This window comes from Phoxinus phoxinus, assembly GCF_949152265.1.
Source record: "Phoxinus phoxinus genome assembly, chromosome: 20".
NCBI classification, from domain to species: Eukaryota; Metazoa; Chordata; class Actinopteri; order Cypriniformes; family Leuciscidae; genus Phoxinus; species Phoxinus phoxinus.
Window position 1 is genome coordinate 8,558,250 of NC_136895.1, and position 14,028 is coordinate 8,572,277.

Here is a 14,028-nt window from a genome sequence, read left to right on the forward strand (position 1 = left end):
TCGGCATGCATGACATAACATGCTCTTTCTGTCAAAGTCATGATAATTAAGGGTGCATAATTATTCATGAGATTCATACTAAAGCCATTGTTGATGTAATACCGGGCCCATAGAAGACAAAAAGAGGACTTTCTTGTATTGCAGTGTTGCTATAGAAGGCGGTTTTGTAATCAGTATGTGTACCAGATCTAGGACAGGCCTACACATTTGTATTATGTATATTACATTGTTACTTAATATATTTTTGTATTGGTTATTTTATAATATTATTATTATGATTAGGCTAGTATATAGGCTGCACTGTGGACTCACATCGGCAATGTCATTTTTTAAAAACTAATAATCACACACAAATAAATGTAAACAACTGACGGTCCTATTTCTTCTTCTTCACATCGGCAATGTAATTTTTTTTAAATTAATAATCACACACAAATAAATGTAAACAACTGACGGTCCTATTTCTTCTTCTTCTTTTTTTATTATTATAATTATTACAATAATTTTTAACTAAACACCCTCTAAAACACGCGCGCGGACTGACTCGCGCATCCTCATTGTGCAGAAAAAAATAAATAAAGAAAAAAAACTGCTCTTCCCAGGTTCGCTTTGGGAATGGGAATTGGGAATCCAATATTTCCCTCAGCTGTGTCAGGACTGGCCGAGAGGATCAGCTAGTATTTTAGTCGGAGAGTTTATTTATTTGATGGCAGTTGTGCACACAGTCGCGTTCACGCTTCTACAGTGTCTGTTAATCACAACGGTTCACGCGCACGGTCCAGAGTATTATACACCCCCTCAGAGACGAGTTACATGGTTCGCCCTGGCTGAAAAGCAAAGAAAAACACCTTCAAGGACAGCTTAGAAGACAACTCAGAGGGAAAGGATTTATCATCAAACATGTTTCCAAATGAGCCACTGAAATTCACTCACCTCGAGCACTGCTGACTCGGTCAGGCATTGGCATGTTCGGTAGGAGCTGTTTTGTTTTGTTTAGTTTAGTATCCTTTCAAACCGACCCGTTTTCACAATCTAAAAAGTATCGTAAGCACTCATATCTGTCAGAGCCTTTGTCTAAAGTAAAGCCACGATATCTAACAAAATCGAAGAATGAACTGTGTGTTTAGGCCAAAATATTATTAGGCCAAAACTAGTGTTTGGAGCTCATGCGTGCAGCATTAAGGTTTCATTTGTTAAAGGGTTAGCCTAGTTCACCCAAAATTGAATTATACCATAATTTACTCCCCCTCAAGCCATCCTATGATTTTCTTCTTTCAGCTGAATATTATTGGAGTTATATATTAAATAATATACTGGCTCTTCCAAGCTTTTTAATGGGAGTGAATGGTACCTTAGATTTTGAAGTCCAAGCGCATCATAAAAGTAAGCCATTCGACTCCAGGGGATTTTTTTTTTTTTTTTTAAGAAACATATCCTAAAATATATAGCCTAGCTAACTATAAGCTGGCTTTCGGTAACGGGTGTATGCAAGTGACTTGAGGGGGTGTTCAGTTACTGGGAACTAGGACTTTCCCGTGTCCAAGGAAAGGAAAGTCAGAGGTCACTCTTCCGCTGGACTAAGACTTGCGTACGACCGTTACTGGAAGCCAGTGATTATAGTTTATAAAGTTATACATATGGATATTTTTCTTACAAAAACGCATTGCTTCACTTCAGAAGGCCTTTATTAACCCCCTGGAGTCGTATTGATCACTTTTATGACTTTTTATGATTTTTTATTTTTTGGGCTTCAAAGTCTATGGTGCCATTCACGTCCCCTCAAGTCGGAGTTGCGACTGGGAAGCTGTAGTGATCAGTAGTAAAAGATTTAGCACTTCTGTTTGTCTGTGTCTCATTTTACAAAGTGGTGCACACAGTATAGGCTAGGCTACTCTCCAACCGCTATTTATGGACATGATACTTCACATTATCTGTGCAAAATATCTCTTTTTTTTATGTGTTTGTATTCCGGAAGAGCAAGGACAACAAAGGTTTGCCATCTTAGTTTGCTGACCTGTGTGAACGCTGCATTTATCATCGCACTGAGAAGAAATCTGCGGAAATGGTGACTGAGCTTTCAGAAAATTACGAGTTTACTAGTTGTAATTATGAGTTCTACGAGGACATAAATGCTTTTTACTCATAATTATGGTAATTACGACATGGCGTGGATGCACATAATGAATATGGCTGTGTGAAAACAGTATTGTTTGACTTCCTTTCTTCTGACAACTGTAAAGTTGCATAGCACTTTCTGTCTGGGTACTCTCTTTGATGCAACTAATTATCTTTACATTAATTTTTTAATGCGATTAGCTTACATACTAGCATAGCATACAGCTACATGATTAGCCTGAAAGCTTGGCTTATACACTAAGCATTTGAACTTACCCAACATGTATTCACATCAATCTGCATATCAGTGTTGAATGTCCAAATATTTCAGATAATAAAATAACAATGGATTCGATAGAGCTGCACAACTAATTGTGAAAAGTTAAATGCGATCTCGATTCAAAATCCCACACGATCGGCTTTCGTCTATTAAATCTTTGGCGTACGATCACAAAAAACATTCAAATGATCACAGAAGTAGTTCAGATATAAATAAACACTGATGTCTAAGGTAGAGATCACAATAGTGAAAATGAATATTGTCAATTACATCATTACTCCAGTAGGTGGAGACAAGTGACTGTTAAAAAAGTGTATTTGTCATTGAATCATTCAAGAGATTCGTTCAAAATGCAGATTCATTCAGCAACAAGGGAAGTCTTTATGTGAGTCATTGAATCATTCAAAAAAAAACTGTTTTAAATAATTCATATATTTAGGTTTAAATAGAGGACAACAATTAGCATTTTGTCAGAAAATCTAGTAAATCTCATGCTATTTTGTTTAAAGTTGTCTATTAAGAATCGTGGGAGAATCATGATCTTTTTTTTTTCTTTTTTCGTGCAGCTCTAGTATTCAATGTATAATTATTTGTTTCTTCTTATTCTTACTCTTATTATTTATTAACAATTTATCCGGTGAAACAAATTAGATTAACTAATTTGTTTTTTATGCAAATTATTATGCACAAAATTACAAAAAGTAATCAATTAGTATATACTTCGTATTGATGGAGACTCAATTTCGACATTATAGGCCTAGATTTTGAAATGCAACGTCACTTAGTTGATATGGCGTCACTAATATAAGAACTGAATGCGAGTACACCCGCTGGCCATCCGATCATAAAGCACATTTTAGGCGTAAAGGTTAAGTGTATTATTTCTGTGCTGCTATATGATAATAATAACTGTATGATGATTGGCTGTTTTCGAGCAACACTCACTTGATTGGTTGAGCCAGTGTTACTGTTGTCGGGCAGGTTAGGATTCTCAAACAAACAGAAATGTCTTGATGGGAGCACAGTGTTTACACTTCTCAAGGCAACATGGAAAGCTAATAATAGTCGTTAAAGTATTTTAACGTTGAAAAAAAAAAACGGTGCATGTACAAATATGCTTTATCTGTATCTGTACAAATGTTTCCATTAGGAATATAAAAACGTGTGGAGGATTTTTGCATACGGGTGTTTTTTTTTTTGTTTTTTTGTGCTGCACTCAGTTTATACCCCAATTCCCATTTTAAGGGAGTCTCTGCTTTATGAATAATAGATGATTTTTTTTGTTTGTTGTGTAGCATACTTCCAGTATGTAGGTCATTTAGGACTTTGTCTCTGAAAGTGCTGCTAAAACGTTACAGGCCCATTGCCTCAAGCTCAAATGTCACTTCCGTCTCAGCATCTGTGTTGAAAAATCCTATCTGCTTTATCGAGGAAACAATTTTTATCAGGGAGATATTGAAAACGGAGACAGCTAATGCCTGCTGCAGATGCTATTATCAAGAGATCCATTAACTGTATCGCTGTGTGAGGAATGAAGTGTGCAAGTGTTCATTGTGCGTGCATTGTGAATCAGGGGGGAAAAGCGCTACTAAGTGCTTTCAGCCGACGCCAGAGCTAAGCTGATTGAAGTATTGTGGAACATTTTGAAAGAAAAGAAACATATTTTCTTCTTTCGTTATTTTTCTGTATCTGCTTTGAACATTCTGATGATTTTTATGAATTGTTCTCCCTTGAAAATTAGTCCTGAGATTGCTTGCGAATCAAACGCACACCCACACATGCTAAAGATGCAAATGCGCAAGCTAAGAGAACCATCCACAGACGTCAAATTCGATGTCTTTTAGTGAAAATCTCTGTAAGATTTAGTCAATATTTTGTCGTTTCATCATATTTATGAGGTTAATTTGTGGTATTTCTGACTGCGTATTTGTTGTTAAGGCAACAAGCACTTTGTTTTAAGTTCACTTCTGCATTGTCTGTGCATATAAAGGTTGTAATATAGGTTATCACATGTATGTTTCGGCTATTAATCTTAAATTGGATGCACTTGAGTGCTAATTAATCCACTAGATTAGTTAAAAAAATTGATTTTCAAACATATAATCAATTCTTATTTTGATGAACTGATTCTTAAATCCCAAGATTCGATCTTTTCAGTCTGAGACTCGCACTGTTGGTGAACTGATATTGGCTGATACAAACGCAAGAATCACACACATCTTCCTGTCACTCACGCGTCTTGTTTTGAGAAGTCTGGCAAAGGTGTTTTTTCCTCGAGAAACGGCAAGAACCGAGCAGCCACCTGCAGTTAACCTTCATCTGCGGTGGAGTTAACCTCCTGTCAGACCGCTGACGGGACCTTCTCCTCCGCTGGTTTAGGAGGAGACTTACTCGTGTGATGCTCAAAGTACACACACGATTCACCCATTTTGGCAAAATTTGTAAGAACTGTTCCCGTAAATGCGTATCAGTCTTTTTGTAAAGAGATTTAGGCATCTGAATTTTAGCGTATATATATATATATACACAGGTGAAACTCTGTGGATTGGGCAACCCTGCATTATACTGTTACACGTGCATTTTCTTTCTCAGCTGTTTACGTTCACTTTTATAACTGACTGTGTTTTACGAGAGAAGCATTTTGACATTATTTTGTGTGAATTTGACTGTTTAAAGGGATAGTTCACTTTGAAATAAAATGTTGGTATGTTTTAGCTTACCTCAAGTGCATCCAAGATGTAGGTGTCTTTGTCTCCGCAGTAGTTTCAATTTTGATATTTTTAGGTCAAACCGTTCTTGTCTGTCAGTCATATAATGCAGGTCTATGGTCACTGTCTCCAAAAGAGATGTCTCTAATAGCATGCAGAGAAAAGTCCAAATTAAAAAATTCCCCATCATAAGTGCACATTGATGGCCTAAGACACGAAACAAGCGGTTTGTGTAATAAAACGAACAGTATTTATATCGTTTTAATCTCTTTTACACAACGACGTCCAAGTGATCTGTTTACACCGGATTTCTTCCCCGGAAACTAATCTAACCGCCTTCGATTGGACGTTGCATTTTTAAACTCAGCAGAAACGCGTGTGATTGGCTGTACGGCTCAACGTATGCCTTTGATTGACCTGAACAATGAAGCGAAGCGAGTAGTGTGTCAAGATAGAAGGCTTACAAATTGGGAATAAGTGAAAACTCAACACTCCCGGATGAGTTCGCGCGAGCTTAGGCCATCAATGTGCACTTACGGTGGGCAATTTTTTAATTTGGACTTTTCTCTGCATGCTATTAGAGACAGTGCCTATATACCTGCATTATATGACTGACAGACAAGAACGGATTGACCTAAAAATATCAAAATTGAAACTACTGCGGAGACAAAGACACCTACATCTTGGATGCACTTCAGGTAAGATAAAACTTCAAAAGTTCAAAGTGAACTATCCCTTTAAGAGCAATTACCAGCGAAAAGGTTCTAACTCAATTTAGTACTGAGAGGCGGCTTTATATGTGAAACGAATAATCGCGATTAATTGCATCCAAAATAAAAGTTTGTTTACATAATATATGTGTGTGTACTGTTACTGTGTATAATTATTTTAAATACACACACATGCATGTATACCTGTATATTTAAGAAAAAAACAATTATTTATAGGTGTTTATTTAATCAATGATACCCTCATGTTACGATTTAATGCATACCACGATACTGAAATCATGATACGATATTATTGCAATACTCCAGGACATATGGTAAAAGGTTAACACAAAATGTATTGTTGATTAAATGTTGGTGTGTAAATGAATAGGCTTGGACTTGGTGCTGGTAACCCCAATGCTCAGGACAATTAGAGACACCAGAATAAAATATTCATGATTCTGAAGCTGAAAATACAAAATTATTTCAGACGAATATGCTTGCACTCTTTCACTGACTAGATATTAGGGATGCATAACGATTAATCGCAATTAATCGTTTGCAGAATAAGTTTTTGTTTACATCATATATGTGTGTGTACTGTGTAAAATAATTATGTATTTATAAATACACACACATGCATGTATATATTTTACAAATATTTACATGTTAATATACATTTTTATATTTAAATATAATTTATATTATATATAATTATAAATATTTAATATAGAAATATATTTTTTTCTTAAAATAATACATGCATGTTTGTATATTACATAATTATTATACACAGTACACACACATATATGATGAAGGCTAAACAAAAACTTTTATTCTGCAAACGATTAATTGCGATTAATCGTTATGCATCCCTACTAGATATATTTAAAATAATATTGGCCACTTTTTACTGGTAACATCAAACATTTGGCATTATTAGGACACACATATTCCCCCATTGCATTTTTATATATTATATTCAACATTATAGTAGTTAAATGTAGTACTGACACTGAAACTCTGTAAGCTTGATTTTTTATTTTATTTTTTTCATTTCAGTTAGCATTCATTTTATTTTAAGTAACAAAAAAGGGTTTAGTTTACTTTTAGTTAACTATAACAACCATATAAACATGTGTTTATGTTTTTACTCTGAGGGAATGGGCTTCCATATGTTTTCTATGAAGTTGTCATGGAGACAGAAGGTTGTGATGCCGCTGCGTATAGCCGGCCTGAGGGAGATGTCCTCCAGTTTTGGAGGGAAGGTCAATCGTGTGGCGACGGGGCAAGGAAAGGATACAGAAAGGGTCACTGGTTTTCAAAGTGTCTGTAAAACTGGTTTGGCTGGTTTCTAAGTCGCGAGAAGGGGCGACTTTTGTGGCTCCCGAGCTTGTAGTTGATGACCCAAAGTGCCCTTGAGTTATTGATATAAAATGTCCCTCTCCAGTTGCCTCGTGTAATCCCTCTTGGCTGACATTCTGGCTCGGTTTAGCTTAGCTTTGACCGCTTGAATCGCTCCTTGTTTCTCTCTGGCTCCCTCAGGTCTCTGGAGAACCTGATGGTTTTCGAATGCGATGACCGCTTTCATGGGGAGAGTGAAATATAGGAGTTGACAGTATCGGTAAATCAATCCATGTCGGAGCACAGATCTCTAGAGACGCCCAAGCCAGTAATGTGAAAACAGTCGCTGCACCTGTTGCTGCTGGTTTTGGAAAGCTTGGCCCAGTTCGGCCTCTTCCTGTAGGCTGGGATCAGTATGATTATAGCATGATCCGCTAGTAAGCCGTAGAAAAGGCTACAAACTTAAAGGTGTAGTGTGTTGCTTAATTTTGAATAATCCACTTTTATGATTGTTTTGATTTTTTTTTTTTTTTTTTTCTTCCATTTTTCAAGATTTTTTTTCATTAAGTAAAAAATGTGAGGGTGATATAACTGTCATGCGGTGTTATTTTAGTTTAATTTATATACTATTATAGTAGTTATTCATATTTTGGATGAGCTTTTATTTGTATATTTTCAGTTTACATCAGTTTAAGTTTGACTATTTTTGATATGTGCTTTTATATATTTCTATTTAGCTTTCATTTATTTATATTTTAGTTTTTTTTAGTAATTCAACTTTAACTTATTTTAGTTAGCCTAGTTGCAATGCAACATTACGTTTAAGTTTACATGTTTAGTTTATGACAAGTTTTTTGTCTAATATACATTTTATTTCAATTAACACATTTTTTTTTAAGTTTAGTTAACAAACAACACTGCTGTCCTAAAATGATAATGATAAAAAATAATTAGAATCATTGAAATATTTAAATTCCTGAAAATTCTTAAAAAGTGGCTTAATTTATTCATATTTGAAAAACTTTTGATCACCAAATCAGTCACGTAGTGCAACCAATAAGTCAATAAAACTAAAATATCCAATATTTTTACATTTTTATAAGGTTATTTCAGCTTATTAAATGTCATGTGGTGCAACTCCTCCAAAATCTATGATATTTATGAGTTACTAGCCTAATTCATGATATTTAACCCTAGACAATAAATATCAAAATAAACCAAAAAACCTACAAAAAATACATGTATTGCATATGTATATGCTGTCATATATATAGTAATAGTAATTAATTGCATCTAACATAAAGTTTGAAGTCATAAAGTTAAAGCTTACATAATATGTGTGTGTCTGTGTCATGCACACACACGCATATATATAATAATATTTATACACCCATATATTATTTTGACAGAGGCCTGAGCACACAGTGCTCCCTTTCTTCATCTTCATTAGTTCGCGATCTGTTTAACACTCCTAATACATTAGTAGGTAGAAGTTTTACCGTTTCCGAATCCATTCAGCCGATCTCCGGGTCTGGCGGTAGCACTTTTAGCATAGCTTAGCATAGATCATTGAATCTGTGAGCATCTCTCTCAAAAAAATGACCAAAGAGTTTTTCCTATTTAAAACTTGACTCTTCTGTAGTTACATCGTGTACTAAGACCGGCAGAAAATGAAAAAGTTATTTTCCATCTATCGTTGTTTTCCATGTTCGTGGAGTAAATATATAGGCTAGAAACGGTGTATAAATATGGCTTTTTAAAAATGGCATGTGTTTCGCATGCGTTCGGCCAGTCAGCGTACACTTTCTTACTCCACTGGTAGTGCCATATAGACTACTCTGAAGTAGGAGCTCATTTAGTTCCCCTAAAAGACATTCCTATAGAACTACAATCGTTCCAAGTTCCTGAGGCGCAAACAAGCCAAAAAGCAGGTACTTCCGCCAATAGTTATAGGAAATATGAAAACATTCCTCCGGTGCTAAAGCCCCAGCTGTCTGCTATTGCTGGATCTACTGTTATGTGGAAATCACTCCCGGGTGTCGGTCAGAACACAGGAACCAGACCAATAACTGAATTCAGGGCATTTAATAAACCGTTACAGTCGGCATGGGCATACAATCTTCCAATATAGACTTGAATATGAGTGTGTGGGTTATTCAATATAACCACTCTCCGAATAGTAATACTCTCAGCAGCGCAGTCTCATATCACGCACTTGCTTCTCTGTGAATCTGCACGTAGAGATGCGCATACTTGAGTATTCGGTCGTCTGCGCTGCCTTTCTTGCAGTCTTTGGATAGTAAAGTGTCCATGAACTTCAGAATCATTGCAGGAGTAGGAAATCTTCCAGGTACTCCTTTTTTTTTTTGCCTATACATTTTTATGAAAACTACATTCAGACTTACTACTCATTTCACATGCTACTTTTCTATAGTAGGGAGATATGCTTATTCAAATTCTTGGCTCAAAGCAAAAGTCACAATTTTTTTGTGAATCCATTAAGTTTTAAGAAAAAAGAATAGCCGTGACAAAATGTATCCAAAAATACTGCGTTGGGTCAAAATACTATAGGAGATTAATACATTTTAGTATCGTTTTTTTTTTTTTTTTTTTATCCTATGACCAAGAGTCACAGGTTGCTCCACAAAGATGAAGATGAGAGAAACAGTATTTTAATAAAACAACATACATTTTCATAAGTCACACAAGCAACATCAGACACGGAAGAGACCAAAGGCAAGGCAAGGCAAGGCAAGGCAAGGCAAGGCAAGGCAAGGCAAGGCAAGGCAAGGCAAGGCAAGGCAAGGCAAGGCAAGGCAAGGCAAGGCAAGGCAAGGCAAGGCAAGGCAAGGCAAGTTTATTTATATAGCACATTTCATACACAGTGGTAATTCAAAGTGCTTTACATAGAAGAAATAAAAATAAAAATAATTACATAGATAATAAAAGAAATAAGAATAATTAAAACAGTTTAGAAAATAAAATACGGTGCAAACAGTCGGACGAACAGTGGCACAGTGCTCATTCATTAAATGCAAAGCTAAGCAGTGGTAATTCAAAGTGCTTTACATAGAAGAAATTAAAATAATCAAAAGAAATAAGAATAATTAAAACCGTGTCTGAGATGGAAGTGATTGAGCAGGTTTGCGGTGCCACTGGACCTACAATCCAGGGACGTCCTCTGCTGGGGTGGTGTACCACACCAGTATTGCCCCACTGGGCCCCCACAGAGCACGTTTCACTTTTGCTGTTTTAAACAAACAGCGAACCTCTATACTCTCCGTAGTATAGATAATCTTCACTCGCCTCGTCGGAGTGAAGCTCTCCCGTTCCCCTTCAAAATCTCTTCCAATCAGACAGCCCTGATAATTAATAATCACCCCTATCTGAGATGGAAGCGATTGAGCAGGTTTGCGGTGCCACTGGACCTAATCCAGGGACGTCCTCTGCTGGGGTGGTGTACCACACCAGTATTGCCCCACTGGGCCCCCACAGAGCACGTTTCACTTTTGCTGTTTTAAACAAACAGCGAACCTCTATACTCTCCATAGTATAGCTAATCTTCACTCGCCTCGTCGGAGTGAAGCTCTCCCGTTCCCCTTCAAAATCTCTTCCAATCAGACAGCCCTAAAAATTAATAAAATCTTCCTGAATCACAGTTTGGAAAAAAATAAAAAAAAATAAAATACAGTGCAAACAGTCGGACGTATTTTATATCGACCGGTAGCTATTATAGATCTTTCTTTTAAAAGGATCTTCTTACGACTTACATGCATCAACTTTCTTTTCTCTTTCAATCTTCTTACCATCTATCAACTTTCTATTCTCTTTCAATCTTCTTACGACTTGCCATGTATCAACTTTCTTTTCTCTTTCAATCTTCTTACCATCTATCAACTTTCTATTCTCTTTCAATCTTCTTACGACTTGCCATCTATCAACTTCCTTTTCTCTTTCAATCTTCTTACGACTTCCCTGTATCAACTTTCTATTCTCTTTCAATCTTCTTTCAATCTTCTTATGACTTACCATTTATCAACTTTCTATTCTCTTTCAATCTTCTTACGACTTCCCTGTATCAACTTTCTTTTCTCTTTCATTTACTTGCACATTCTTTTCACTTTCCTTAGCCCAGCATTCACATTCTTAGCTCTTTCTCAGACTAAAACTTTAATATCGAACAGTGGCACAATGCTCATTCAGTAAATGCAAAGCTAAACAGATGTGTTTTGAGTCTGGATTTGAATGTGGCTACTGTAGGAGCACACCTGATCTCTTCTGGAAGCTGGTTCCAGCTGCGGCTGGCATAATAGCTTAAAGCGGACTCTCCTTGCTTTGAGTGAACCCTTGGTATTTCTAGTTGATGTGATCCTAATGATCTGAGTGATCTGTTGGGTTTATATTCAGTGAGCATATCTGCAATGTATTTAGGACCTAGGCCATTAAATGATTTATATACCAGTAATAATACTTTAAAATCAATCCTAAATGTGACTGGAAGCCAGTGTAAAGACCTGAGGACTGGTGTGATGTGTTCAAATTTTCTGGTTCTGCTCAGGATCCTGGCGGCAGCGTTCTGTACGAGCTGCAACTGTCTTATGGTCTTTTTGGGAAGGCCAGTAAGGAGTCCATTACAGTAATCCACCCTGCTGGTGATGAAAGCATGCACAAGTTTTTCTAAGTCCTGACTGGAAACAAAGCATCTAATTCTTGCAATATTTTTCATATGATAATATGCCGATTTGGTTATTGCTTTGACATGACTACTGAAGCTAAGGTCTGACTCTAGAGACACACCAAGATTCCTGACTTGATTTTTAGTTGTTTGACCTCTAGAGTGAAGGTATGCGTTCACCTTGAGAACTTCATCTTTGTTTCCAAACGCAATGACTTCAGTTTTGTCTTTGTTTAACTGAAGAAAGTTTTGGCACATCCAGCTGTTTACTTCATCAATGCATTGGAACAGGGAGTCAATGGGGCTGTAATCGTTAGGCGATAGGGCTAAGTAGATCTGTGTGTCGTCTGCATAGCTGTGGTAAGAGATTTGGTTCTTTCTCATTATTTGGCTCATTGGGAGCATGTACAGGTTGAATAGGAGTGGCGCAAGAATTGAGCCTTGAGGGACTCCGCATGTCATGGATGTCCACTCAGACTTATGGTCTCCTATACTCACATAATAACCTCTCGCTTCTAAGTATGACCTGAACCATTTTAGGACTATCCCAGAAAGCCCCACCCAGTTTTCCAGCCTGTCAAGAAGTATGTTGTAATCGACAGTGTCAAAAGCAGCACTGAGGTCGAGTAGCACCAACACTGATAATTTGCCTGTATCAGTATTTAAGCGAATATCGTTAATTATCTTTATGAGCGCTGTCTCTGTGCTGTGATGCGATCGGAAACCAGATTGAAAATTGTCAAAGTATCCATTCGAGCTTAAGAATTTGTTCAGCTGATTGAAAACAACTTTTTCAATGATCTTTCAATGAAAGGCTTAAATATACAAAATAATGAACTGAATACCAACAGGTGATCACTAATCAATGACTAATCAAGGTGACAAACTAGTGGCAGGAAACTGAGAACAAATTACATTGATATGAGGGTAAGAAACACGTTTTTTTCCCCCAAAAAGAATTCATTGAATATCAAATACATACATGTTTTCATTGACAAAATATTTCATAAATCACAGCATGCCGGGTCAATATGACCCTCTTTATGCATTCTAGGGTTAAAATACTAATAACTTTTGAAAAATGAGTAATTGTACTCTTTTATTTCAGTTCACTGGTGTCTGGTTACTGTTTTTTGAGGAGTTGAGGACGCTCTTTGTAATTCAGGAGAGCTCCTCCATCTGAGGACCTCATGGGGGTGGTGACGGGAAAGGACAGCTTTGATGCTGTCAGTCACCGCCAAAAACATCTCCCACGGGACACGTTGTGTGGAATTACAACAACTTAGTGCTAATTCCTGGGGTGTTAAACATCATGTCCACACCCCTCGCTGTAGCTGTGCGTTGAGACGATCCCAAAGAGTTTAGTGAAAATAACAGAATATATAAATGTTGGAAACATGTTGGATGGGCGCCATGTTCAACATATATCGGTTACACTTTATTTTAAGGCTGTTACAGTGCAATTTTATATTTAAGTACTGAGTAATAATAATTGACTGCATGTAGGCCTACTTACTATAGGGTTAGGGTTTGGTCGAGGGTTAGTTGCATGTAATTATGCATCATTTTCTGTGATTTCTATGTAACATGTAACAAGGACACTGTAAAATAAAGTGTTACTACACACGCTTGCAGTTCTGATATGAGCAATTTTATGGCATTTTAGCTCAGTTGTTTTGACTATACGGTATATAATAGGGCTGGTAACACTTTATTTTACAGTGTCCTTACATATGTAACTTGTAGTAATAACAGTAAATTATGCATACATTCATGATAACCCTAAACCAAATCCTAACCCCTATAGTAAGTACATGTAGTTTATTAATATTACTCAGTACTTAAATTTATAATTACAGTGACACATTAAAATAGTGTAACTGAATTTAACGACAATATGTTGTTACGTGGTATATATATTAGCTAAGAAAATTTGGATAATTTAGAGATAATATATCATATTAATGACACTATTTAAAACCGCAATATATCCATTTGTTTTATTTCCGAGTCATTGCATTTAGTTTAATCAGGTTTTGGAATGGGGCCAATTCAACTTGCAGTACAAGTCTTTTTATACACTTTAACTTCAATGTTTTGACCTGTTCAGTGCATATTTTGCTTTATTTTCACATCATGGCATTCATGTGTAAAACATATAAGCAGTCCTGCCTGCTGATAGCGGCACTACTGAGT